This window comes from Canis lupus, chromosome 6, assembly GCF_003254725.2.
Source record: "Canis lupus dingo isolate Sandy chromosome 6, ASM325472v2, whole genome shotgun sequence".
Lineage (NCBI taxonomy): Eukaryota > Metazoa > Chordata > Mammalia > Carnivora > Canidae > Canis > Canis lupus.
Genome location: NC_064248.1, coordinates 45,188,798 through 45,216,348, shown reverse-complemented (window position 1 = coordinate 45,216,348; position 27,551 = coordinate 45,188,798). Strand labels below are relative to the sequence as shown.

At 33.8% G+C, this 27,551-nt stretch overlaps 1 long non-coding RNA gene across 1 annotated transcript in view; it reads right to left on the bottom strand.

Annotated features, from left to right (window-relative positions):
* Positions 1-2,227: 2,227 nt before the first annotated feature.
* LOC118355122 (uncharacterized) overlaps positions 2,228-27,551 on the bottom strand; it is a 37,025-nt gene continuing 11,701 nt past the window's right edge. The window contains exons 2-4 of the long non-coding RNA XR_004816938.2: positions 5,714-5,789; positions 3,374-3,451; positions 2,228-2,402 (exon numbers count right to left, since the gene is read on the bottom strand). This is a non-coding gene — a long non-coding RNA (uncharacterized LOC118355122). The remainder of the gene's footprint in view (positions 2,403-3,373; positions 3,452-5,713; positions 5,790-27,551) is intronic.

Below are 27,551 nucleotides of genomic sequence, written 5' to 3'. Positions count from 1 at the left end.
ATTCAAAGAACACTAGAAAAACCACAATAATAGAGGTGTGAAGTAGTATAGTGCACCAAAAGGAAATAAATTAGCATATGATTTGATAAAACTTGTCCAATATTTTGAGATGGGCTATCTATTTTAGCCCTAGGTTTGCCATTAGTATAAATGGCTTTGTAAAATTGTTGAGCAATTTGACACTAATTTTCTTGTATGAAAAATTAGTGAATCGTCCTAGGTTCACTTCAGCTTTTACTTTTGATGACAAAATCATTAGGTGACTGTCATGAAGACCCTGTCCTTTGATGAGACAGGAAAAAAATTCCAAAGAGAGGAAAACATAACATATACATGAAATTTCTAGAGATAAGTAAATAAATAAAATAACAAATCAAACTAAATAAAACTAAGCAGCATCCAGCATAGGGACTGCCCCCAAAAGCAAAATTTTTTTTTCTTTTAAGCAAAGTCCATTGTTCGGTTCAGGTGGAGCAGACTTGTATGTAGTTTGATGATAAGCAACAGAGCTAGAGTTGGAGATAGTGGTTGGAATCATGACTGTCAGAATTGTATTGTGTTTACAGTTGACTTGGTAGGTAAAAGGGTCAGGAATGCATTTGACTATGAATAGAGCTACTCTGGCAGATTTGAGAGATGGTTAATTTGAAACCAATGCTGGGAATTTGGGATCGAGTTTAAGAGAATCCAAATTAATGTGAGAAAAATGAGAGGAGAATGGAAAAGAGAACAAACTTCAAGAAGAACAAAATATATGAGGTGGGTTTTTTGTTTGTTTTGTGTGTGTGTGCGTGTGGAGGAGTAAGGATAAAGGAAAGAATATACTTTGAAAATTTAAATGTGAATAACTGGATATATGATGGTGTCCTTGCAAAAAGAAAATCACAAGGAGGAGCTTGTTCTGGGGAGACCAGACACAAAACAAAATCTTTTACTGTTTAAGAGCTGGGAGAAAGATTAGGATAATTGTATATTTCACACATTAAGAAACCAAAGTTCAGAGAAGTGATTTAACTAAATCAGTTGACTAATGAAGAATGAATTTTTGAAACATGCTTAGTTGGAGGGCCTAGTAAAAGAGCAGATAGAAATACCCAATAAGGCAGCAGGGTATAGCTGATGACAGCAATAAATATATAGTTTACTGTCACAGTGAAATGATCACCTCACTATAATAATAACTTTGAAAGAAACATACAGAAGAGCAACTTGCCACAGAAGTGCCAGGAATTGCAACAAACTGTATTATAATTTTATGAAAACTAATTTTCTCGTGACATGCCCAGATTACATATTGTATGAAAAACTGGGAAAAGAAAACATTCTTAAGCCTCAGAAATACTTCCTGCTGTTCTGTTACACTGAGATTAATTGCAAGTCACACAAGTTAAACAGTGCAAAATGTTTTACAGAGCACATGGAAGGTTTCACATGCCCTAAAATAAAGGGCTATAAATGTGACATACTACACTCTCCTGGAAGAATTTCTGAATATTTCTATTATAAACTAATTTTCTCCTACTGCAGCTTTCCTAGGAAAGTGACAAGATAAAACTGATTTCTTAAGTCATCATTTCAAAGGATGATATAATTATCTCATTTTAAAATTAAAAAAAAATAAAGCAGTGATGCTATTAGTAGCTTTCATGTTTCAGAGAAGTTTCCATATATTTGCATACTATAATTAATTAAGAGATTGCTAAAAGGGGCCAACTGAATGAATTTATAAATAGTAAAATTTGTCTCTATCTACAAATAGTTTTAATCTTCACAGTTATATTTTTAAGGATGCTTATCTGTGTCATTTCTTATAAATACATTAATAATGGTTTTAATAAATATAGCCATTAGATAAATCTCTACTCACTTGTAACATATTTCATATAAGTTAATTCCCAAATATCTATTTCAAAATATTTATTTAACCAAAATTTTTAACATACTTGCAATTTGCAATATGATACTCAATTTTAAATAAATGGATTTTCTATCACTTATACTAATGGAAACTAATGGGAAAAAAAAAAAACCCTAAATGTTTTATTTTAAAAATGTTCGGAAAAATATGCATTTCACAGTTACTGACCTCTCATAAACTACAGTATCTCAAGTAGATGATCCAACATGGAGGTATACAGATATGTATCTGGTTTTTTTTTTTTTTTTTAAGATTTATTTATTTATTCATTCAGAGAGAGCAAGAGAGAGGCAGAGACACAGGCAGAGGGAGAAGCAGGCTCCCTGCAGGAAGCCCGAGATGGAACTCGATCCTGGTCTCCAGGATCACACCCGGGGCTGCAGGTGGCGCTAAACCGCTGGCCACCGGGGCTGCCCAGATATGTATCTGTTGAGTAGAAATAATCACTTGGCCATCCAGACATCTTTGAGTACTGATGAATCATCTGAAAAAAAAAAGGGGAAAAAAAATTGGAGAGAGAGAGAAAGAGGAAGAGGAGGAGGAGAAATAGCAGAAGTTGGGAGAAAGAAAGAAGAGAGGAAGGAAGGGAGGAGAAGAGGAATGAAAAACCAAGGAGAGAAGTCATAAAATCTGATGACTTTGTCTACCGTTAAAGTGACAAAGTGAGGATAAAGGTCAGTAAGTACTCAACCTATACTCTCAACCTATACTCTCTATACTAAAAACTTCACATCTGCCATATTCTGTGCCTAGAGTTAGAAACATGACTCTTTATACAGGTTTTCCCCACTATCCAAAGTGGAGTGTTTCTGTAAAACATTTGGTAAGCAGAAATGGTGGAAAGCAAAGAGAAGTGATTACCATTATAATTGATATCAACAATTTTTGCACATTCTCAGGACCCCCCCCCCCCCCAAAAAAAAAGGGCCAGGGAGGGTTAGGCAGGGAGAGATAGGTGGGAGCCATGAAATCAGGCGCACAGAAATCTTGAGGGTGCTGAGATATAAGAACCCAGAGATAAGGAAACAAACCAGACCACCTGGCCCCTGATGTTAGGGAGTGTTTTTCTTTGGCAGCTATACCGTAGTCACAGAAAATGACCAGACCACAAAGAAATAAGTCATTAAGGGTGTTATCAATAGTCCTTGCTCAAACTAAGACAACAGAAGAATCTCAAGGCCACAGACTCCTTGGTCAAGTTTTCAATAAAATACCAGCCTAAAAACCTTTCAGTGGCAACCCTGTCAGGATCCCTCTCACTTCTGAGAGCTTTCTCTGTTCCCTCACTTAATAAACTTCTATCATTTTACTCATTCTCTTTTGTCTGCAAGATTCGTTCTTAACTCCATGAGACAAGAACCTAGCTCTCCTGCTTCATTAGGCTTTTCTGGTACCTTAGAACACATCTTGCTAAAGAATGCACAAAATAAATCGAGATAAAGCACAGATGCTCACAGACACAGTCCAAAGTTAATGCAGCTTCGCAGGGCCACTTCTGCTGCTTGAGGAGTGTGATACCACTGCAATGGCTTCCTGCAAAAACACATGTTGAATGCTGTTTTCACTTTTTCCATAAAAATGAAAATTCTCTTCAGATTCTTTCAGTTAGAGAAAACAGATACTAATCTAGGTGTTTCTTAAAAGCAAAGTGACAAACCTGAACTTTTGAAAAACAGGGGATCCCTGTAATGGACATTGGAGGAAGGAGACAGGTTTAGGAAAGGAATAAATGCACTGTCTCTGTTGCAGAACCCTCTTCATTCTTCTGGTTAATATTCCCTTTGTACCTTGGGGTGCCTGGGTGGCTCAGACCGTTAAGCATTCAACTTTTGGTTTCAGCTGAGGTCATGATCTCGAGGTCATGAGATCCAGCCTTGCGAGGGGCTCTGCTTAAGGTTCTCTCTCTCCTTCTCCCTTTGCCCCTCCCTCACACACGTGTTTTCTCTTTCTTAAAAAAAAAAAAAAAAATTTCCTTTGTACCCTTTAGCTCTTGCTTTCCTCTTCCATGCAACTAACCTATATCTACCTTTCTTGGGCTTTGATCATGGTTAGCTATCAAGAAAATCTGCTGTAAAATTATCTGTTGAATAGGTTATCTCCAGGTATTTACTTTTTATTAGACAAGAAAAAAATCCTTCTTTAAATAATAATGTAAAGATATTATTAATTATTATTAACAATTGTAAAGATTGCCATCAAAAGAGATTGCTTCTGAAGGCAAACCCCCTTAGAAGATATATTATGTCAAAATCCTCTTAGAAAATTATGATTTTTAAATTATAGTAAAATCATAAGTATAAAATATTATGACCAGTGATACTGCTATCTATTATATACAAGAACTCTATTTAGTTCTGATGATAGTTTATATACTTCAAAATTTCACGTGGCAAATATATGTCATACTGCATAGGATAAAATATAATACTCATGGTCTTGATAAAATAAAGATATTCTCTTGTATGAGGTTTGAGTTTAGTTAGATACTGAAAACATTCTGTGAGTGTTTTTTATCATATGGCCCAGTTTTATATTAATATATATTCAATCAAATCAAACCATTTGGTTTCTGTACAAAATGAAATTGTATATATTATGTAGATTGGGATTATTCATCTGCATTTAATATTAACACCTCATTAAAATTTAAGATCCTCTCCAATATCACACTCATAAATACCATGAGCTATTGAAAATCTATGGTATAAATATGAGTTGCTGGTTTAAAAGTTTTCCTACTTGCTGATGCTATACCTTCCATAGCCTTGTAAACTGTCATAGTGATCTGCAGAATCCATTTATTTTTTTAAAAAATTACTTAGCTATCCATGCCATCTCTGAATACAGTTTATTCTTTGAAAAGGCAATGTCATAGACCACAGTTAAAATTATTTTTATTTTTATTTATTTATCCTTTATTCAAACATGTACTGAATAACTGTAATATACCAAATATTCTTCTATTCTTATGAGGTTAAAAATGATAAAAATGACGATGTCCCAGTCCTCAAATTGCTCACTACCTAGAAAGGGGAAGAATATACTATGTATATAATAATGGCAATGTCATTATAGCTACATATTCTGTAAACCTAAGACTACTGTGTAGTAATTTAAGTGAATATGCATGTAAAACTCATAGGTGAAGTAGAGATTGATTAACTCTATCTGTGCAAGGTCGCAAAAGGTTTTAGAAAAGATAATAAGACTCAGCAGGGTGTTGTGGTATGAACTAAATAGTCTTAAAGATAGTAGACTATTTTAAATAGAGAAAGAAGCATTTCAGTGTTTCTAAAGTATCTCATCAATTGTGGTTGGTAGTTAAGATGACTCTGAATATATACACTGAAAGAAAGTCATGAAGCATCATTTATGTTATGCCAACCTGATAGCTGAGGAAGGGTTCTGAGCAAACAATTGAGATAGCCAGGTTTTATTTCAGAAAGTTCTCTTAATATTTGCATGCAGAGGATGAACTATAGGGAAGAGATACAGTTATACTTCTACTTATAATAATGCATTAAATTCCACTTATTTTAATTCATTTCTAAATTTCCCTTTTCTTTAACAATTATTACTTTGTCACATATGTTGTAATTATTTGTTATTATTTCTGTTAATTCCAGGCTTTCAAATTTAAACTGCAAGGAGGCTGGAATCTTTGTATGTTTTCTTCACTGATGTTTTGCAAGTACCTAGAAAAGTACCCAGCCTAGTATGGGCTATTGTTTAATGTTTTTTCTATAAATATAATGTATGAATTTTGCTACTTTGAAAGAGTAGTGATTGACTTACTTATAGTTGGTTTGATTGCAGTCCTTGACAAATTCTCTTAATAGTCATAGAATTTTTGTGTGGATTTCCAGGTTTTCTAGGAATGCAAGTATATGATCATCAAAAGGAGAAAAACTTGTTTTTGATATGCTAATATTTTTACAAATTATTTCTTGATTTGGCTGATTGCATTCAGTGTTATATCTTAAACAGATAAACAACATTAGCAATAGTCAATATCTTGTTATTTTCTTGGCATTAAAGATAAAAATAGTTAACTTTCAAAAATTTTAAATTATGGTGAGGAATCTGGTGGCTCCTTAAAAAAAGCAAGGAGGTTAGTATAGCAGGAGTAGAATAAATTATGACTGTAAGATAGCTATTTTTCAATATTTCATATTTGGCTCTAATGTAGTCTCCTGTATTTTCAATTTTTGTCTGTATTCAGTTTTAATATTTTTCCATTTACCTTGTATTTTTATTTGCATTCCCTTATGTCTTTAATTTTATCTTTTTCACTTAAAAAAATTAAAGATTTATTTATTTGAGAGGGAGTGAGCACAAGTGAGGGCAGGAGAAGAGGGCCAAGCAGACTCCCAGCTGAGCACAGAGCCCAATCCAGCACCCCAAGATCATGACTTGAGCTAAAGTCAGATGCTGAACAGACTGAGCCACCCGGGCGCCCCTAATTTTATCTCCTCATTTTACATGGTATTCAAAAATCTACTCCTTTCTCTAATTCCCAGAAACCACCCTGTGCTATACCTTTTTGCTCATACCAAAAATTGGTAGCTGCTTCCCTGTGAAAAGTGGGTGCAATTTATAAACACAAGTACTTCACTTCTCTGGAATGTTAGATTATCCCTCCTTACTTCAAGATATTTTTGATGCTTCTGAGTGATTCTGTTATTGTTTTTTTGCCTAGCTTTCTAGTATGGCATAGTACATTAGTCTGTTCTCTAGTATTCCAGCTTGTAGGAAGTGAAAATTCTGATGTATCTGATTTATTTGATCAATTTGCCTGCTCTCTTATGAACCAGCAAAAATAGAAGCAAAAAGTTGTGTTGGAAGGCCATTGCAGTATTCCAAAACGTTGATATCAATGCATTCTACTTTTGCAGAAGTGGAGATATTGGAGAGTCACTGGATTTCGAAAATAGGACCAACAAGATTTACTGATAGATTTGATGAGGTGAAAGAAAGGAATGACGGATGATTCTAAACTTTTGTTTCAGTCAAAACCCAAGCAAATAGCCAACCATGTCATTTGTTGGCCTGGGGAACATTGGTAAGGAAGAATGTTTGAGAAAAATGTAAAGTATATTAGAAATCCAAGAGGAATTATTGGATAAGCAGTTGTATGTACAAATCTGGAATTCAGAGAGATTTAGGTCTGAGGTAATCCTGTATAGATAACGTTTGAAACTGAATGAAATTATCCCAGGAGTAAATACAGATACAAAAGATGGCAGGCACAGAATTACAAAGAAAAACACTTCAAAGTGGGTGAAGGCAGAATTAGGCAAAGAAGAACAAGTTGGAATATGAAGTGGCTATAAGGAAAATCAGGAAAGAATGGAAATCCAAAAGCCAAATGAAGTGTTTTAAAATTGAAGGAGTGACCCACTATATCAAATGCTGCTGAGAATTTAATTAAAATGAGGACTGAGGGATCCTGGGTGGCTCAGCAGTTGAGCATCTGCCTTTGGGTCAAGATGTGATCTGGGGTCCTCCGATTGAGTCCCACATTAGGCTCCCTGCATGGAGCCTGTTTCTCCCTCTGCCTGTGTCTCTGCTTCTCTCTCTCTCTCTCTCATGAATAAATAAATAAAAGCTTAAAAAAAAAAAAAAAAAAACGACTGAAATGATGAGATCATAGGGGACTCACTAGTGATTGAAGGTTGACTCGAGAGCTTGACTGGGTTGGCTCCAGCCAAGTGAGGAAGCACAGACCAGGGTGGAGGAGTTTTGCTCTAAAGGAAAAGAGAAAAAATGAAATCAAAGTAGTTGGGATAAAGAAAAGATTTGTTAGTTGGAAAATGAAAAAAACTATGCTTCTTTGCTCCCTTACTATTGGAACTGATCCTATAGAGAAGTAAGATGTGATGATGTAGGATAATGAGATGATACCTGTTTTTTTTTTTTTAATTATTATTTACTTATTCAAGAGAGAGAGAGGCAGAGACATAGGCAGAGGGAGAAGCAGGCTCCCAGCAGGAAGTCCGATGCGGGACTCTGTGGGGCTCAATCTCCCACCTGGGATCAAGCCCTAAGCCTAAGGCAGACACTCAACCCTTGAGCCATCTAGGCATCCCAATAAGTTGATACTTGAAAGAACAAAGCCCTCAAGGCAAGAGAATTTGCTGTGCTTAGGTAGGAATATGGTCAGTTCATACACTGTAATGGGAAAAGAGTGCAGCCCATACATTACACTTTCACATAGTTGAGGGTTTACTGGCAAAAGATGGGAAAATGTATTTTCTTCTTCTCATGTGTTTTCCCAATGAAATAAAGACCCAGTTTGTTGATATTTGAAGGGAAGGAAAGTGCTAAGGTAGTTGAAGAGAGTACAAACTACAAAATAGTCATCTAAGAGAGCAGAGAATGGACAGTTTAGGAAAATATAGTAAGATTGTTCTTGGGACTGAGGGTCCATGTGAGATGCTTGCTCATGAAAGGACCATGGCTTATGTTTTCCCGAGTCAAACTTTGAGGGTGAAATGAATGATTGTACTAGATCTTAAACCACCTCTGCATTTTTAGAATAAGAATAAAGTTTAGTTGGTTCTCATAACAAAATAATTCTCATGGTTCTTTTTGGTGATAGAATCCATAGTTTAAGTTGCACAATTAGATATTGGGCCAAACAATGCAAATTTTTCATCCTCCCTTCAGCTAATTGTGTTTTTATGGCAGAATTCAGGGTAATGAACTATGAAAAAATGACATGTTTAGCTTTTAGTTGATCTCATTGAAAAACCCAGATTCTTGTCCTTGTAGTTCTCTTTGTTTCACTGCCTACAAATAGCAGTTGATGGTAAACCCTGAAAGGCATGTATTATGCAGGCACAACTGTCCTGCTAGCCTGTGTCACTAGAGGACCCATTTGTACTGCACCATTTAATACAAGACAAATGAACATTTATTTGGGGTCTTGTCTTAGAAGCTTATCCTAAAAAAAAATACTAGAATATTGTTTTGCAAATTATTTGCTAATGTTTAATTAAAATATTTACATTCATAGTCATAAGCAAAATGTAATCATGTTTCCTTTTTTAGTATTATCAGTTGTGCTATTAAAGTTATATGTTGGTTTTCTAATACTTAATAGAGAGCTTTGCATATGTTTCTTTCTGGATCTTGAAATAATGTTTAATTATAGGGCCTTTACCAGATAGTTGGAACTCAGTTTTGGAAATAACTGTTCCAAATGCTTATTTTAAAAGACTAATTTTGAACATTTTTATTTTCAGATGTAGTTAACCAATGTAAGTGTACTAGTATGTCTTATGTCAAATTTTTGGTTTATATTTTGCTAAAATATAAGCAGTTTCCTTTAGGTTTTCTAATTTGTCATTTATATTTACTCTCTTTCTTATAGCTTACTCCCTTTGCATTTCTAAATATCATATATTTTTATCCCTTTTTTCTTTAAGCTTGTTGAGCTATTCATTCAAAGAATCATGTTTTTAAGATTTTTTTGTTTTCCATTTCATTAATATCAAATATTTACTTCATATTTCCTTTAAAAAATGTATTTCACATATTTTCTAGTTTTTAAGCAAGTGACTTTAATTTTAAACTCACATTTTTTTTCTAAATTTTAAGAAAAATAATTTGCTTAGGAATTTATTGTGTTACCTCTCAAATACTATATATCTTTTTCACCTCTTCTGAATCTGAGAATCTTTAAGTATTCTGTTATTAATATTATATAATGTTAGCAATAACTAACAATTATTGTTAGGCTATTCAGCTTTTCCTGAGCACTTGACTATCAGTAAAAATAACCAATAATTGAGATAACTCATCGCTATATATTCATCTCATTTTTTCATACATCCAGCATCCTATAAGCTTAGTTTTCTCTGTATTCCAAAACACTTGTTCAGATATTCAACTGATTAGTTATTTTTTTTTCAAGTTTTATTTAAATTCCAGTAAGTTAACAAGCAATTAAATATTAGTTTCAGGGGTAGAATTTAGTGAGGAGTTTCTTATTATTTGTAAAAGAGAACACAGTCCTGAACTAAATTTCACTGTTGAGGTACAGGCAGCACTGCTGAAACTTTTGCATGTTTTGGCTTTATAGAGGTAGAACAGTTGGATTAGGGTTTGGGGGCAAAGAAAAGCAAGAACGCATGTATAAATGGCTAACCTACTATTATCTGTCAGTAGGTGTATGACTTCCTAAAATCACTAAAGTGATTATAACATATTTTGCTACAAAAGACCTATAAGGGGGACGCCTGGGTGGCTTAACAGTTGAGCATCTGCCTTTGGCTCAGGGTGTGATCCTGAAGTGCCGGGATCGAGTCCCACATCGGGCTCCCTGCATGGAGCTTGCTTCTCCCTCTGCCTGTGTCTCTGCCTTTCTCTCTCTGTGTCTCTTATTAATTAAAAAAAAAATGTATATATATATATATATATATATATATGGATATGTAAATCTCCTCTGTGAATTATTGCTCTAAAATATACATATATACATATATACATATATACATATATACATGTATATATACATAAGAATATACATATATATGTGTATATTTTTCTAGAGAGATAGAGGGGCAAGGGCAGAGGAAGAAGAAGAGGGGGAGAGAGAATCTTAAGCAGACTCTGTGCCCAGTGTGGAGCCAGACTCAGAGCTAGATCTCACAATCCTGAGATCATGCCCTGAGCCAAAATCAAGAGTCAGACAGATGCTTAATGGACTGAGCCATCCAGGCACCCCTAAAAATATTTTTTAAAACAATTTAATGACCCGATCTAATCTAGTGGTAGGGCTATAACAGCTAATGCTTTTGAAATTGGCAATCTAGATCTATTTTTCTAGTGGATTTAGATAAAACGAGATAGACCATAATCAAATATTTCTATTATTCAATCAGATAGCATTTCCATTAAGAAACAAAAATGAAATTCGATAAAATTATAGTTATATCAATAATACACTTCATTTTAAATAATTATAAAATTAAGTATGAAAAACAGATTTTAAAATTTTAAATTTAAATTAAATTAAAATGGAGATGCCTGGGTGGCTCAGTCAGTAAAGCATCTGCCTTTGGCTCAGGCCATGGTTTCCAGGTCCTGTATGAAGCCCCAAGGTGGGCTCCTTGCTCAGTGAAAAATCTGCTTTTCCCTCTCCCTCTGTGTACTCTCTCTCTTTTGCTCCCACTCTCACTCTTTCTAAAATAAATAAATAAAATCATTTTTAAAAAAGGAGTTAAAATATTTTAAAAATAAATAAATTAAAATGCAAAAATACTACTAAAACTTCTGTGTAAATAAGATAATTTAAAAACCCTATTCCTTCACTAATGTGAATTACTGAAGTGCTTTTTTTCTATCTTCAAAACATTTATTTAATTATATAAAATATTGTTTAAAAATCTTCATCAAGCATATGACAACATTGATGATTATAACCTCAAGGGCTTTTGAAGGCTTTTTTCTAATTTGCAATCTTTCCACATTTTGAATCTTTCCATAGTTGATATATGCAGGGAAGCACATTTATAGACATGTTTATTTAAATTGTTTTTTTCTATTTATCTATTATTTTCATTGGGCTATAGATAGATCTTGATATATGTATTTGTTGCTTAGATAAGTGCTTTTTTCTTACAAGGTCTATAAAGATTTTTTTAAGTAAATTAAAAAGAATCTTTTATGATCACTGGTTTGTCAGGAGTTAATAGTACTAATCTATCTTTCCTAATATTAGTATACAATGTTTCTTTTCTTATTTTGCTCACTGAAGAGTAAATCTCAAGAATTTCCTTTGGGATCCTCTTTAGAGGTTTGTTTCCAAGAAGACTTAGTAAAATCATTGTCTAGGTGCATAATATATATTCTGCAATGCTTAATAGGATTTTATAATAAGTTTTTCCTAAAGTGTTAACAATGAAAATTATAACGCCCCTTGGAAGTGATAAGAAACTGAGAATTTCTTTTTTGGATTGATGTTGTGGGTATAACACAGACGTATTATCCATTTAAGAGATAATGTCTTGAATACTTTTTATCACTGTTGTTAAGAAATTAAGTTTAAATATACATATTAGTCTTTAAATTATTATTTTCAACTGGTATATTCCACCTAATTTCCTAAACCTAAATAAGCTTAAGTAACAAAACAGACTGTGCTAATGTAACATTTCTCAAATGTTCAAATTCTAAATTATATTTTGAAAGCTTATAGCATACAGGAATAAGTGCAACTAGTGAAGTGTAACTTTTTTGATTTAACATACTCATCTGTAAACACAAATGGTATAACATAAAAATGCACTAATAGGGGTTTTAAAAGTTCATAGATCTCAAGAAGAAACCATAGTACAAATCTTGTAGATAGATACAGAAGAAAATGATTTGGGAAAGGTCATGATGGAAATATATTTGAAATAATCTCAAAAAAAGTCAATTAATAAAATTTCAGTGATTAATTGGATCTATATATATATGCAGGTAATGAAACTAGATTTTCCAATCAATGTGAAAATTAACTTCCATGAAGTATGCCAGGATATTTTTTTCTCTTGATTTATGTGTAGGTCTATATCATTTCTATAGATTTTTGTTTAACAGCTGACTTCCCTCCTTTTCTATGGACCCAGTATCCCAAGAATGTCTAGAAACTATATACTAAATTTAATTATCATGGGTGCTTCTGGTAATCATCTTCAAGTGACTCCCAATGATTCTTGCTTACTAATATTTGTGCCCATGTGTAATTCCCTTTCCTTCTATGTGACCAGACCTAGTGACCTGCTTTTAAAAATAAAATACGGCAAATGTGTCACTTGTGAGAGACTTCTGAGATACAATTATAAAATATTATGATGATATTTCACAATTTCTTATATTTCAGTACTGTTGATAGATTCAGTGTTAGTTATGAATCCCTTCCCTTTTTAAAGTCTTAGATTTCCCCTCTGGAAGCTTATAGGATATCTTCTTTGTTCCAGAGTTTAGCAACTTCACCAGAGTTTAACACGTGGTGTCTCTTTCATCTATATTTCAAACTCAAGAGAATTTGCCTCCTCCTCCAAGGACCACTTTCAGCAAATGTTTTCTTTGAGCTTCTTTTGAAAGGATCCAGTGATATCTGCCTTGCTCCCAGCTTCAAGGAGAGAAAACCAAATCGTATACTCTGAACAGCCACTGATTCTAGCTGCTGCCATGGGCTACAAAGCCATCCACCCTCACAAAGGAACCTCAGAAAAATCATTTTTTCATTCACGTAATTATGATTTCATCAGTATGCTAACATTTACCTTCTCCAAGGAGAAAAGTGGAGAGTTAAAATTATATACTGAAGTCATAAATTTTTTCTCACCCATATAATTTAAAGTAATTTTTTGATCACTTTAGCTATTTGATGTAGTATTATCAAAAGTCCAAAAAATTTAGAACACTGGAGTTGAAAGGTGGTGATAACATATTATACTGTACAGAATACTCTAAGAAATATATCTGAAATGTTAACTTTTGGGCTCAGAAATATATTCCAATTTCTGCTTTTGTTCTTCATGACGTGTAAATTATTATATATGTGTACATATATATATATTTTTTTTTCAAGAAGCTTTCATCAAATTCTGACCTAGGTTACTTGTTTGTTTCTTATAGGCCTTCCCTACCTTCAGGTAGTTGATTCTCTACTAAATTGCTTATTACACACACATGTACAGAATTCTGTGATATCCATACATACAACCCCCAAAAATCTAAGGTTAAAATCTAAACAGTGTTTTAAAATACTATTGTTCAGAATATATAAATATTTGCATTGTGTTCCTGGAGAAGGCTTGTTAGTTTCTCTGCTTGTAGGAGAATTATATTTTCCATTGCTCTTAAATCTAGGAGTATGGTCAGATAACTTTTTTTTGCCATTTCAGAGCTGATGCTTGAAGAAGCAACGATGGTTTGTCATGGGTCTTTTCCCACTAGACCTACAATGTTGTAGATAGAGGCTGCTTTGCTCATGGCAGATATTGAATGAGGATGATGTAAAACAGAGCAAAAGCTAACCCAGAATTAATATTTAATAAAATGGCAACAATTATTTTTTTAAAAGCTGATGAGAATTGGGAGTTCATTACCATAGCAAAATGTAGTTTATTTTGATCAATGCACCTTTCGAAAAAAATAATTTTCTCAGACTTCTTGTTTAAAATGCCAAATAAAAGTTTGCAATGAAATATTTTAATTTTTATTTTATTCTCCGGAAAACAAATAAGAAAAAAAGGAGTTACAGTAAAGAAAAGAATCTACCCTTCTTATGTATATTTCCATTATTTTTGAAATATCCCACCACTGTGTTACGTTTTCCAGTTCTCATGAACTACATTCTCAGGAAAATCACAGAACACCCACTAAGGATTTTATTTGTGTTTGCCTACTTAGTAGACTTGTCATTACTCAGCTTTAATGGGATCTACCCAGATCCACAGCCCTGTTAATCTAAAGTCTGAGACACTGGGCTACCAAATTACAAATTACAAATTATGAAGCCAAGACGATAAAGGTACAATGAGAATTGGTTGAGGAATGGGCAAAAAAGAAAGAAAGAAAAGAAAAGAGAAAGGAAAAGAGAAAGAAATATTCAACTTAGGACCTGCCATGTAAATTTTTTGTCCAAGGATTCCTCTAGATCAGAGATCAGCAAAGAGCCAAATAGAAAATATTTTAAGCTTTGAGGGCCATATGGTATCTGCTGTTATAGTGTGAAATCAGCTGTAGACAATACAATTGATTGTAAATAAGTGAGTGAGATTGTGTTCCAATAAAATTTTATGTACACAAATAGGTCACTGGTCAGGTTTGTTTCCATGGGCTTAACTTTGCTGAATTCTGCTATAGATAGGACTCCTCTGTAATTGACTGCAAAGCATTAGATACTTAAGGAACTTTATTTCCACATTAATTTGTGTATATCACTATTTTGCATCTCTCATTCTAGATAGTTACTGTATGTTTTCTTGAATTGAATAGTATCATTCTATCTTTTGAGATGCAACTTATTTATGCCATTTTCAAAAACCACATATTGGTTGATATGAAGGAAGCTTAAATATTGAGATCCATTTGGTTTGAAAACTTTCCTTAATAATTACTCACAGGATCCCTGGGTGGCTCAGTGTTTTAGTGCCTGCCGTTGGCCCAGGGCGTGATCCTGGAGACCTGGATCGAGTCCCACATCAGGCTGCCTGCATGGAGCCTGCTTCTCCCTCTGCCTGTGTCTTTGCCTCGCTCTCTTGTGTCTCTCGTGAATAAATAAATAAATAAATAAATAAATAAATAAATAATCTTTAAAAAAAATTACTTACAAAAATGTGAGCATATATCAATTAGATTATTTATTCAAAATTACATTATCAGTTTTTTGGTAGGCAATTTGAGTTGAAAAATAAAATTTAAGCTAAAATAAAAAAATAGCTATCACTGCTAAAGAAAGATTATTTATCTGTGCAGTTGCTCCTGTTTTAATATTATTAAAGCTTATAGAAATCTGAATAGTACCTAAAATGTTTCTCATTATAGAATAGGGTATCGGCTATTAGCACTAACAGTATTTATTGCATATAATGGCATTACCTTAATTACAACCATAATCAAATTAAAGTTGTACCATAATAAGAGGTATAGCAGCATGAAATAAATACAACATTAAGCAAGCATTAATTTTACTTAAGTGATTAGTCATTTCAGTTGCATATTTTATGCTTATTACTATAAATTATATTGTATGTAATTCATTTATATCGAAAGTACAAGTAATCACTTTCCTTATTTACAGCAGATTTTTATTTTAGGTCTTTACTTGTTTTGTCTCCAAATGTTTTATTAGCAATTGAGAAAAAAGCCAGTAATAATTCAGAAATGATAATCATTGTAAGAAATTTTGTGTGAAACTTGGAGTTAATATTAAGTTCTTAGGCTAATTCTCTTTTATTTTTATTTTTTATTTATTTATTTTTTTGCTAATTCTCTTTTAAATGCTCAAAGTTATTCTTATGAATCACACGTTCAGAGTGGTTAGCATATAATAAACTTAATCTTATCTTTTTTGATAACTGGCATAGCATTTTCCCTAAATACTTTTATTGGTATACAATGCAACCAAACACTACCAAAAGAATCAGAAATTTTATAGTTAATCCTTTAGATAGGATTTCTGCTTAAAAATAAGTTGTTTAATCAGATAGAGCCAGTGAACTAACATTATGCATTTCCATGCCCTCTTCTTCAGCTAAATTTATATACTCTGTTTTTCTGCAAATATTTAAGATAAAAACATGCCTTAAAAAGTTAAAACAAACCAATGACAACTGGATTTTGACCAGGTAAGCCTGGTCAAACCTAATTTGACCTTATTTATCCAAGTGTTTTAGAAAATTGATTTGGATCTACTTGCACATCCAACTTCTTCAGGAAAAGTTGTTTGTATGTTTGTTTTAGGTTTTGTTTTCTTTTTTGTTTTGTTTTGTTTTCTTAAGAGGTTTTAATTATTATAAAATCTATGGTAATGGTATCAGTGTAATATTGACCACATGAAATACATTAGGAAGTATCATTTACTTCAATTTTCTGAAGCATTTTTTAGAATTGGTATTATTTTTTTAAATGTTTGGCAAAATTCACCAATAAAAATATTTGGGTTTGAGTTTTTATGTGTTATATAATTTTTAACTATAAATTCAATGTCTTTTGGGGATCCCCAGGTGGCTCAGTGGTTTGGACCTGCCTTTGGCCCAGGGCATGATTCTGGAATCCCGGGATCAAGTCCCACATCGAGTTCCCTGCATGGAGCCTGCTTCTTCCTCTGCCTGTGTCTCTACCTCTCACTCTGTCTCTCATGAATAAATAAATAAGATCTTTAAAAATAAATAAATAAATAAATTCAATGTCTTTTGTAGACGTAAAACCATTCAGATTATCTATTTCTTCTTGAACGAGTTTTGGTAATTTGTGCCTTTCAAGGATTTTTTTTTCGATTTCATCTAAATTATCTTATTATTGGAGATAAATAATAAATAATAAAAATTATTGTTCAGTATTTCCTTATTATGCTTTTAGTCTATATAGAAACTGTAATGGTGTCACCTATCATCCCATTCCTGATATTGACTAATTTGTGCTTTTTCTTTACCTTCTTTATCCATATCCTTCTTGTGTAATGAACTTTGAATTTTATTTTGCTTTTCACAAAAAGCCATTGATTTTCTAGTTTTTTTCAATCTCACTCTTTTCCGTGCTGATTTGAAGTTAAGTTGTTCCTTTCTTTGTGACCCCCTAGACTTTCTGCAGAGTTCTGGAATAGAACTTAATTCTCTGAAATTTATTTACTGCACCAGACTGAGTTAAGTGATATTAGGGGTGATGTCATGACTTTGTAACTTTAATAATTACCAATGAATAGATTTTCAACAAATATTTGTGAAATTAATTTTTAAAATATTAACACAAATACCAACAAAATATAAAAACAAATGTATGGACAATACTTATTATATGAGTCTGTTATTTTGGAATCCTAGGCCTGAATCTTTTAAGGGATAAGACATATGTTGGGGTGCTTGGGTGGTACAGTTAAACATCCAACTCTTGGTTTTTACTCAGGTCTTGATTTCAGGGTCACGAGATCAAGCCCAGCATCAAGACCCACTTTGGGCTCCATGCTCAGTGTGGAGTCCGCTTGACATTCTCTATACCTCAGCATCTGACCCTCCCACTTGCTATCTCTCTCTCTTTAAAATAAATAAATTTTTTTTAAATAAACAAATTTTTAAAAGATAAGATATATAATTTCACATTTTTGTTCTAGCTTTACAATTTGTTATATAATTATTGTTCTTTCTAGCCATTCAGTGCTTTGAATTATAGTGACTACTTGTATGATAAGAAAACAAAACCAAAAACAAAAGAAAAAAGAAAACAAAACCAAAAACAAACCTACAAACAACTTTTCCTGAAGAAGTTAGATGTGCCAAGTAGATACAAATCAGTTTTCTAAAACACTTGAATGAATAAGGTCAAATTAGGTTTACCTGGTCAAAATCCATTGTCATTGGTTTGTTTTAACTTTTTAAGGCATGTTTTTATCTTAAATATTTGCAGAAAAACAGAGTATATAAATTTAGCTGAAGAAGAGGGCATGGAAATGCATAGTGTTAGTTCACTGGGTCTATCTGATTAAACAATTTATTTTTTTCCTTGCAGCAGCCACTCCCACTTCCACATCTTGTGGATTTCTGATTAAAAGCATAAGCTGAGTCCTGTAAACAGAATATCATCCTTTTAGGTGATTGTCTCTTAACTGGTAAGAAAAAGAATCTTCTATATGTAATTATAGCTTTCAATTAGTCTAACTTCTTCAGTTAATTGGGAATACATGAAATGAGCACACTGGTATACTTCCTTTGCTCTGAAATGAGTTCCTTGGTCTTAATGCTGTGTGAAATAACATGAGTCTTAGGTGTCTTGGTCACCTGAGGTTCCATGGTTAGGCTTTCAGTCTCTACCAAGAGTAGGAGAAAATCTGAATCTGTTTTTCAAAAGGAGACTAGTTATCTGCTGATGATGGCATAGATTCTTTTCCTCAAAATTCTAGAGATCTCTGCAATTTTCCTATTTTTAGTTTGCTGGAGGTCCATACAACCTATCTATGTGCAAGTATTATTAAATATGTTAAATTATGAAGCCCAAGCGGTAGAATGCCTTATACTGAAGTCTGTATGTGATGTGGAGTCTTCTCTTCTTCTGGTACCTACTTATAACTGAAACTTTATGGGTAACTGTGTAGATGAGCCAAATTAACACACTGCGGTATATGTTGCCACAAAACTCCAAAATTCCCTGCCAAGTATAGTGCCTCTTTTCTCATAATAGGTGGTGAAAGTTGCAGCAACCTGTTCTCTTTGGAGATTTCTTGACATGCTCTAGACTATTGAAATAACAGAAACTACTCTGCAGAGGCAGGCTAGTGAAATCTGAGTATGTCTTCTATCCTCTTTGCATGATGGACTTGCTACATCCTGCTCCTCAGGTCCAATCAGCATAATGTCACTAGGGTAGTGGACCACTTAAATGTTTGTGGAGTATCAAGATGATCAACATCAATAGACTGTACTATGGCAAGAAGAAGAATTAACATAGCCCTGAATGAACATTCAAGAACTACACCATTGGCCCTGCAGGCCAATACAAACTGCTTCTGGTGATCCTTGCAAATTGGTACAGAGAGAAAAGGATTAGTCAGGTCAATAAATGGCATACCAAGTTCAGACATTGTGGTAACCTAAATAATAGTCCCTTCAAAGATGCTCAAGTCTTAATCCTGTAGCCTGTGAATATGTTACTTCACAAAAGGGGCGTAGTAAATGTGATTAAATTAAAGGTTTTGGGATGGAAAAATTATCCTACGTTAATTCACATGGGCAAAATGTAATCACAAGGTTTTTTATAGGAAGGTGAAAGAATGATCAGAATCAGAGAAGATGTGATGACAGAAACAGACGTTCAGTTAGGAAAAAATATGCAGTACAGTTGGCTTTGAGGATAGAGAAAGTGTCTACAAGCCAAAAAAAATATAGGTGGCCTTTAGAGGCTGGAAAAGAAAAGGGAAAGGTCGTCTCCTAGAATCTCTAGATACAATGTAGACTTGCAGACACCTTGATTTTAGCCCACTGAAACTGATTTTGGATGTCTGATCCCAAGAAACAGAAGATGAAATATTTACATTGTTTTTATTCATTACATTTTTGGTAATTTGTTAAAGCAGAGCAAGGAAACTAAAACAACAGTTGTGTTGATTCGTTCCAAAAAAGATATCACATCCGCAATTGAATATGAGATGATAAATCCAATTCAACTGTCCCCAACCTCCTTTAAGCCTTTGCATTTCCATTCTCTGCATTATGCCGGGGCTGCTTGGGCTATTCAGGGTCAGTAGCTACTTCTGAGTCCCAAGTTTCAGTCAGCCAACCAAGTTAGCTGATAGAATGACATCTAGCCACACAAGCAAATATATTCACTCCAGAATCCTCAGTAAGTTTACTAACTATTGGAATAACAGATAATAGAACATGAATCATGCCTAGGACTGAGAGCAGTCAAGAAATAGTACCCTCCTCTCAAAACACACACATCGGCCTGATATCAAGATGTTGTGGAGAAGCAGCATTGTGGACAGAGAAGCCACTGTGGTAAACTTGCCAGAAATTTGTTCCCTAGGGTGCTAATGAAAGCTATTCCTGGGGAAGTGTCTCATAAAGGGCACTTCAGTACAAAATATTTGGGAAATGGGCAGCCCGGGTGGCTCAATGGTTTAGCGCCGCCTTCAGCCCAGGGCCTGATCCTGGAGACCTGGATCGAGTCCCACGTTGGGCTCCCTGCATGGAGCCTGCTTCTCCCTCTGCCTCTCTCTCTCTCTGGGTCTCTCATGAATAAATTTAAAAAATATATATTTGGGAAACGTGTTAGGAGAAAGCTCTTGGTTTGTAGATGCTGCGGCCTGCCGTAACTGAACCCAGGCAGTGGAGGATCTGTGAGCAATACAGGAGCCCAGTGTTGGAGAAAGTCCAGCAAGCTGTGGGTCATGCCAAAGGAGCACCATACTAACAAGAAACAAAACTTTGCTCTGAAACTTCTCTCTGCCCTCCTCTACTGATAAAGCTTCCGTGTCAGGTGAAAACTGAAAAATATTTAGGGGGGGTCAGATTCATTTTCCCAGAGCAGGCAAAAAAGGATGAATTTATAGCTGAGAGAATAAATGACTGTCACACTATATTAAAAAATTAAAAATAAAAATCTATAGGATCATCTCCATATATGAAGTTTATTCAACCTCAGTTTCCAATATTTTTCAATACAAAGTCTTGCATGCCCAATGAAAAACTTTTAGAATGATATATTCCAGATATATTTCAGTTTTATTTAATAAACACCTTCTGTCCACTCTTAGTGTGATATTAAAATGAAATATTGCCAAAGTATTGTCATTCATTTTCTAACCAAGCTACTGAATTCACAGCATTTACAAATTCGTAATGTTATTTCTTACATTTGTTCTGCTATTTCTAGCTGTAAGCTCGATTTTAAATTGGAAAAAATATGCTTATAAGTGTTACAAAATTGCTCTTGCAGATCTTCTGGCACATTTTTCATAAATAAAAATAAGCATTTTCGGGCAGAATTCCAAAACATAGAAAAATGATTGAATCTGATCATGGGGGAAATCTCCCTTGGCTAGGAAGGAACGAATCACACATTCAGTGAAGAAATTTACATATTTTAGATATTTATAAAAAAGCATGGTACATCCTAAAATAATACAGAAGACAACAGCTAGAGAGGACACGATTTATACAGCAGATACACTGGCTTATGAAATGTACATAATTTCTGGCAATAAGATTTTATTTGGGAAACCACTAAAGGTGGAACAATGAAGAGATGAATTTTTCCTAGTGATCGATTTTTGCAATAAATAATTACTATGATTTGATCACTTTTAATCTAAACAAAAAAATCTTGCTGAGATATATATTCAGGCCCCAGAATATCTTGTTTTTATTATTCTATTATTGTATACACAATTGTTAGATTTGAATAACTAATGAAAGGGCTAAAATAAAGAACTTTAAGAAGGCTAGTAAGGAAGATGGTAGGTCATTTAAACAGATGCTATTTTATTATAGTGTTATGTGTATAACACTGGATCAATAAATTGGAAAACTTCATTCTTTTCAAAACCAGTGACTCAGATTATTAACATTATTGACTCAAAATTATAATCTGCTAATAATTTGGACAAATTATTTTTTGGCAAATGCAATGATTTTAAGTGAGTTAAAAGTCTAAATCTGGGTAACAGTATGCCATAGAGTAGATTCATATTTATTGTTTGTTATACATGTTCTAAGGATCAGAAATTAGGGTTTGCAAGTTTTTTCTTAAATGTCTTTTGGGTTGGAAAAGAAAAAAAAGTCTGTAAGTACATTATTCCGAGAAAAAATATTATCTGTTTCATCTGCAAAAGAAAATAATAGGAAGTGAGAACAAATGGATAAAATGTTTACATAAAAAAGTTGTTTCTTTTTACATGGTTAACAGGACTTTCAACTCTACAATCTTATTTGCAAATCACTAAAAGAACATGGATAAGGACATCCTTTTCCATTTAATTAAATTAGCTGTCATTATAATTTATTTTTCCTAAATCAGCCTTTTTATGAATACACCTGTCTGCATTTCTGTTATTTTCTTTGTAAATAGTATGAAGGCCAGATATTTCATACTAATAAGGAACTAAGCAAATACTATGAATGCTGATGGAATTAGAGATGGTGGGAACTGTGAGTACAACTGCCTTTATTTTACTCTTACAAAAAGACATTGTGAGTCAGAGCACTAAGCCCAAGGTGTGATGAAAAAAGTGAGCGAGCTGAATGCCTCCTTCATATGAACTAGTCAAGGCTGAGTCACACCACCACCCAGGCAGACCAAGTTTTACTTGGTGTTTGCTGTTTCATAATTAGAACAATAGAAAGAAGACGTGGGCATTGATGAAACTGCAGAGCTTCCGTTACCGTTTTATTTGAATGTTAGTTTTTAACGGCTGCCTCAAAGGTAAAAGGTAATTCAGCATCTATGCCATCTTCATTTAGATGGCAGCAATAGTATTACAATTCCACCTGGTTTCTCAATCTGGAAATCAATTTAACCCCGTAAGAAGAAGTGCCATTATCTTCCCTAATAGTCACTACCTTAGAGAGGTAAGTTTGCAACGATGATGATACCAATTTAAGTTTCTGCTAAAAAATTTTGAATAAATATGATTTTATATCCCCCTTTCCTTTTTTTAAGGTAATACAAGCCCTTTGTAGAAGAGTTTCTGAAATATTTCATTTCTGAAGCTTTGAAATGATATATATTTAATGGTTTATTTATTTATTTATTTGAGAGAGAAAGAGAGAACATGAGTGGGAGGGGCAAAGGGAGAGGAAGAGAGAATCTCATGCAGACCCCATGCTAAACATGGAGCCTGATGCTGGACTCGATCTCTTGACCCTATGATCACCATCCAGTGGAAACCAAATGTCAGACACTTAACCCTTTGTGCCACCCAGGCACCCCTGAAGTGATATATTTTACATAATAAACAAATATTAAGTCTTAAATAAGACACTTTGAAGTGTTATACATTTTATGATAAAATATGTTTGTAGAATCAAAGTTCACAGCAATTGGGAGTATAAAGATTTAAGAAAAGTCTAGAAAGGTAAGACTAAATATTTGCTGGTTTAAATAAAGTTATACATAATTACTGCTGTATTTTACCATATGTGTTTCTTCTTGTTTATTTTCTCCTATACTTAGAGTCAAAACAAACTAGAATAGAAAAGCTGAGTGAATAAAGTAATGTTGTCTCTAATTGCCTTACACAACTCTAAGAAGTTATGTGAAACATTTGGCCAAAGAAAAAGAATGGACATAATTTAATGCCAATAAGGTTCTATCTCCACCTCAATTCCAATATAAATTTTAGTACTATCCTAGTGCTTCAAAAAAAATGTTTGAGCTTTCAACTCTCAAAAGTAGGGATGAATTGTCAGAGAAAAAATAATTAGAATATAATTTAGCTATATCTTTCAAATTGTTTCCAAGTTATCAAAATTACAGTCCATAGACTCCTTCACTTACACTAATTATTTTAAAATTTGCTGTAAAAGAAAAATGTGCTTTATATTTGTTTAATGAAAATGTTTTTTCTTTTTTTAATTTTTATTTATTTATGATAGTCACACAGAGAGAGAGAGAGGCAGAGACATAGGCAGAAGGAGAAGCAGGCTCCATGCACCGGGAGCCCGACGTGGGATTTGATCCCGGGTCTCCAGGATCGCGCCTTGGGCCAAAGGCAGGTGCTAAACCACTGCGCCACCCAGGGATCCCTGAAAATGTTTTGATAAAACTATTTTTTTTCTAACTGAATTATATCCTTTTTATAAAGACTTTGTTTATTTGAGAGAAAGATAGAGAGAGAGAGAGAGAGAGAGAATAAGAGAGTAGGAGGGAGAAGGAGAGAGAATCTGAAGCAGACTCCACACTGAGCACAGAGCCTGACACAGGGCTCAATCCCACAACCAGAAGATCATGGCCTGAGCCAAAACCAAGAGCTAGAGGCTTAACTGCCTGAACCCTCCAGGTGCCCCTCTAACTGAATTAAATCCTAATAAATTTTGAGAATTACTGTTCAGATTAGTTGGTCACATCACACTATCTTAATAGCTATATATGTTATATCATAATTATTATATATAAATATATATAATTTATGTTTATGTACACATATAAAATTATAATTCATAATTATGTATGATAGAAAATTGATAGATAATTCAAAATTATGTATAATAGATATTGATGAGGTATGGGGTATCTGAGAAGGCAGTATTTCAGCAGAGACTTAGTAAGCCTCTGAATAATGGGGAAAAGAGAATCTCAGAACAATTAGGAAGAGCTCAGAGAAAAAAAAAAAGAAAGGAAGAGGTCAGAAGCAGAAGTCAGTTTGGTAGTGGTAAAGGAAAAGGAAGAAGGCCAGTGTGACTAAAGCAAAATTCATGAAATGAGAAAAGTAGGAATGCAGGTTATAAAGATAATCACATTTTAGATGTTTAGAGCCTTATAGGTTATAATAAGGACTTTGGATTTTATTTTACATGTGATGGAAGTCTTCATAGTATTTTCAGTATAGAAACAATGGAATGACATATTTGAATTATATATGTAAAGGATCACAGCAATTATAAAATATCCTACAAGTTTTTAGTACTGAAAGCAAAGAGAATAGTATGAGAGCTATCTCAGTGATGACTTTGACTAGAGTGGTAGCAGTGGAGAACTTAGTAAGTGATCAGAGTCAGCATGTTTTCTTTCAGGTATTTCATTCAGATGGTATAATCACATGTTTTGCTGATACCAAGTTCATTTTTTTGTTGTTGTTGCTTTTTGTTTGTTTTATTTTATTGACTTGGGAAGCAGAACTCAAAGAGGAGCAGATTTTTGTTTGGAATCTACTAAGCTTGAAAAAAACAATTACACATTTGAGCAAAGATATTCATGAAAGAGACACCATGAAAAAGACTACTTGACCAGACTTTAGTTGGGTTCCTCTGAACCCCACTCTTTTTTTTAAGATTTTATTTATTTATTCATGAGAGGCAGAGACATAGGCAGCAGGAGAGGCAGGCTCCCTGTGGGAAGCCTGACCTGGGACTTAATTCCAGAACCACAGGACCATTCTCTTTGGTTTAGCCAGTGGGGAGACTCAGCAAGAGAAGAGAAGGAAGAAGCAGAGCAATAATGGGCATTTATTTTTTCTAGTCCAACCCGCTGAGATCATATTAGGCTTTCAGGGCTATCAGTGTTTCTTGTATTAAGGTCACTGCTTTTATCAGGATGATCTTCTATATGACTTCCTTCTTCTTGGGTTTGGACACTACTCCTGGTCTTAAATTCTTTGTGTGTAGGGATATGTATAGCTTCTGGGTTTAACCTTGATGTGCTGCATTTTCCTTTGTATTTCCATATTTTCCATTTCCATTTCAACAAATCCTCAAATTATCCAAATTTTAGGGAGCACTATCTAAATTATGAGTAGACTCATTTGATACAGTTATTGATACTGAATGAAGCCCAGGTAGCAAATTCTCCAAATAGAATTTGTGGATCAGGATGATCATATATTAGAGGAGCTCAGAGATAATTACTTGACTGGAAAAATGGCACATATGGATATAAGCTGTCTATGCTATGCACTATGATCATGATCAATAAAATGATCAATGCTGGTAGCATGGTAGCAAGTTGAGGTCAACGCATTGTGAGAACAAGTAACTATGATACTTAGATTTTATGTTAAAATATTGTTAATGAAGTTTATAATGTCTCCTGGCCTCTTAGGAAGGTACTAAAATCTATACCTAGGCAATAGGGAAATTAAAAGTCATGGGTATACAATTAGGAACCCCCCATAAAAATGTTAAAAGGAGTTCTTTGTCTCCTGTAACAGCTGGGAATGTCAGATGCAATCTGAAAGTAAGAGAGTTGACTGCCAGTGAAATGCCCCACACTCCTCACTTCAAATCTCTGCTAAAATAATGACATTGTGGAGAAGGAATAAGAGGCTCAAACATGGGATAAGGAAATTAAGGCAGACATACATAAGGCCAAGAATATAGAACTTACTAATTCCCATAAATCTCTTACCCCTGGAGGCAGATATCCATCTTCTGCATTAAAAAACTTTTCTGTAACTTCATCTGAAGAAGGTACTCCAAAAGTCCAAGCTTATTTTCCTCTGACCATAATGTGATAGTAGTGTCATACTTCTTGTTACCTATAAACCTTACTGATAGTCACCATGGCATGGCCTGGCATAAGACGTAAAAGTCACAGTGAAGACAGCCTATATGCCTCACAAATCTATTTCTCAGCAGTGTGAGGTGCTTAAGTGAGGAGTATGATTAGGATAATAGAGCAAGTTGGACAAAATATCAGACTCAGTTGGCCATATTCCTAGCCATGGGTATACCTTATCTAGGGTTTTGGATTTAATGGGTTGTCTTGAACACCTGGAATAGAAATAATTAGTCTACTATGTTAGTTAATCAAGGTTTGCCAATTAATGACATAGTTGATAAGGTAAAAACTTACAGCTCTCCTGGCATACAATAGCAGAGAGCTCTGGGAAGGGGCCCAAGGAACTAGGACCAACTACCCCTTAAGCATTATTCTACTCCCACTTGGAGGTTATGGAGGGGCTATTTACAAAACTATTTTTAAGGTCAAGGAAAACTGTAGGGGATTTTGCAATATCCTGCTGGTGGTAACAAGGCCCCTCTAGGGCCACAGGAAAATGTATTCCTATGAAATAAGAATTAAATAATGAGATGTAAAGCACAAAATGAAGACTTTTTATTTTTTAAGTGAGCTGGCTTACAGCAAGCTAGACAAGCTAGTAATGAGATATTTTGATATGAATTATTTGATTGTGGAAATTGTAATTACATTAGAATATATCACCTCTGCATTCAGTACTTGGTTTCTTTTTCATTACAGACCTGCCCCAACCTCAACTTACAGAAGATACTTGGTTTAGAAATTGTTTTTTCATTTTCCCTTTTGAGTCTTATTTCTAAATCTATATCTAAAAGCGTATCTAAAATGGAGATAATCTCTTCTGCATAAGATGCTTGTAAGGATTAAAAGACGTAAACTGCAAAACACTTAGAACAGTACACTCAATAAATCTTAACTCTTATTAGCATTAATAGGATTCCGTCTATTATAAAAGCTGCAGAATCAGCTAGATCAGTCCTTTAACTTTCACCTGAATATATCATTTCATTTTTATCTCCACATTTATATGTATTTTTACAATCTATGTCTTAAATAAAATCATATTTAACTTTCTAGATCTAAATAAATTGTTTGAATTCAACTAATTAGCAGTTGTATTACTCATTTGGCATCTTAATTATGTATATATATTTACTTATAATGATTGATTAATTAATTACTGCTGACGTGATTTATGTATACATGGCTGATATCTGTTAAAGAA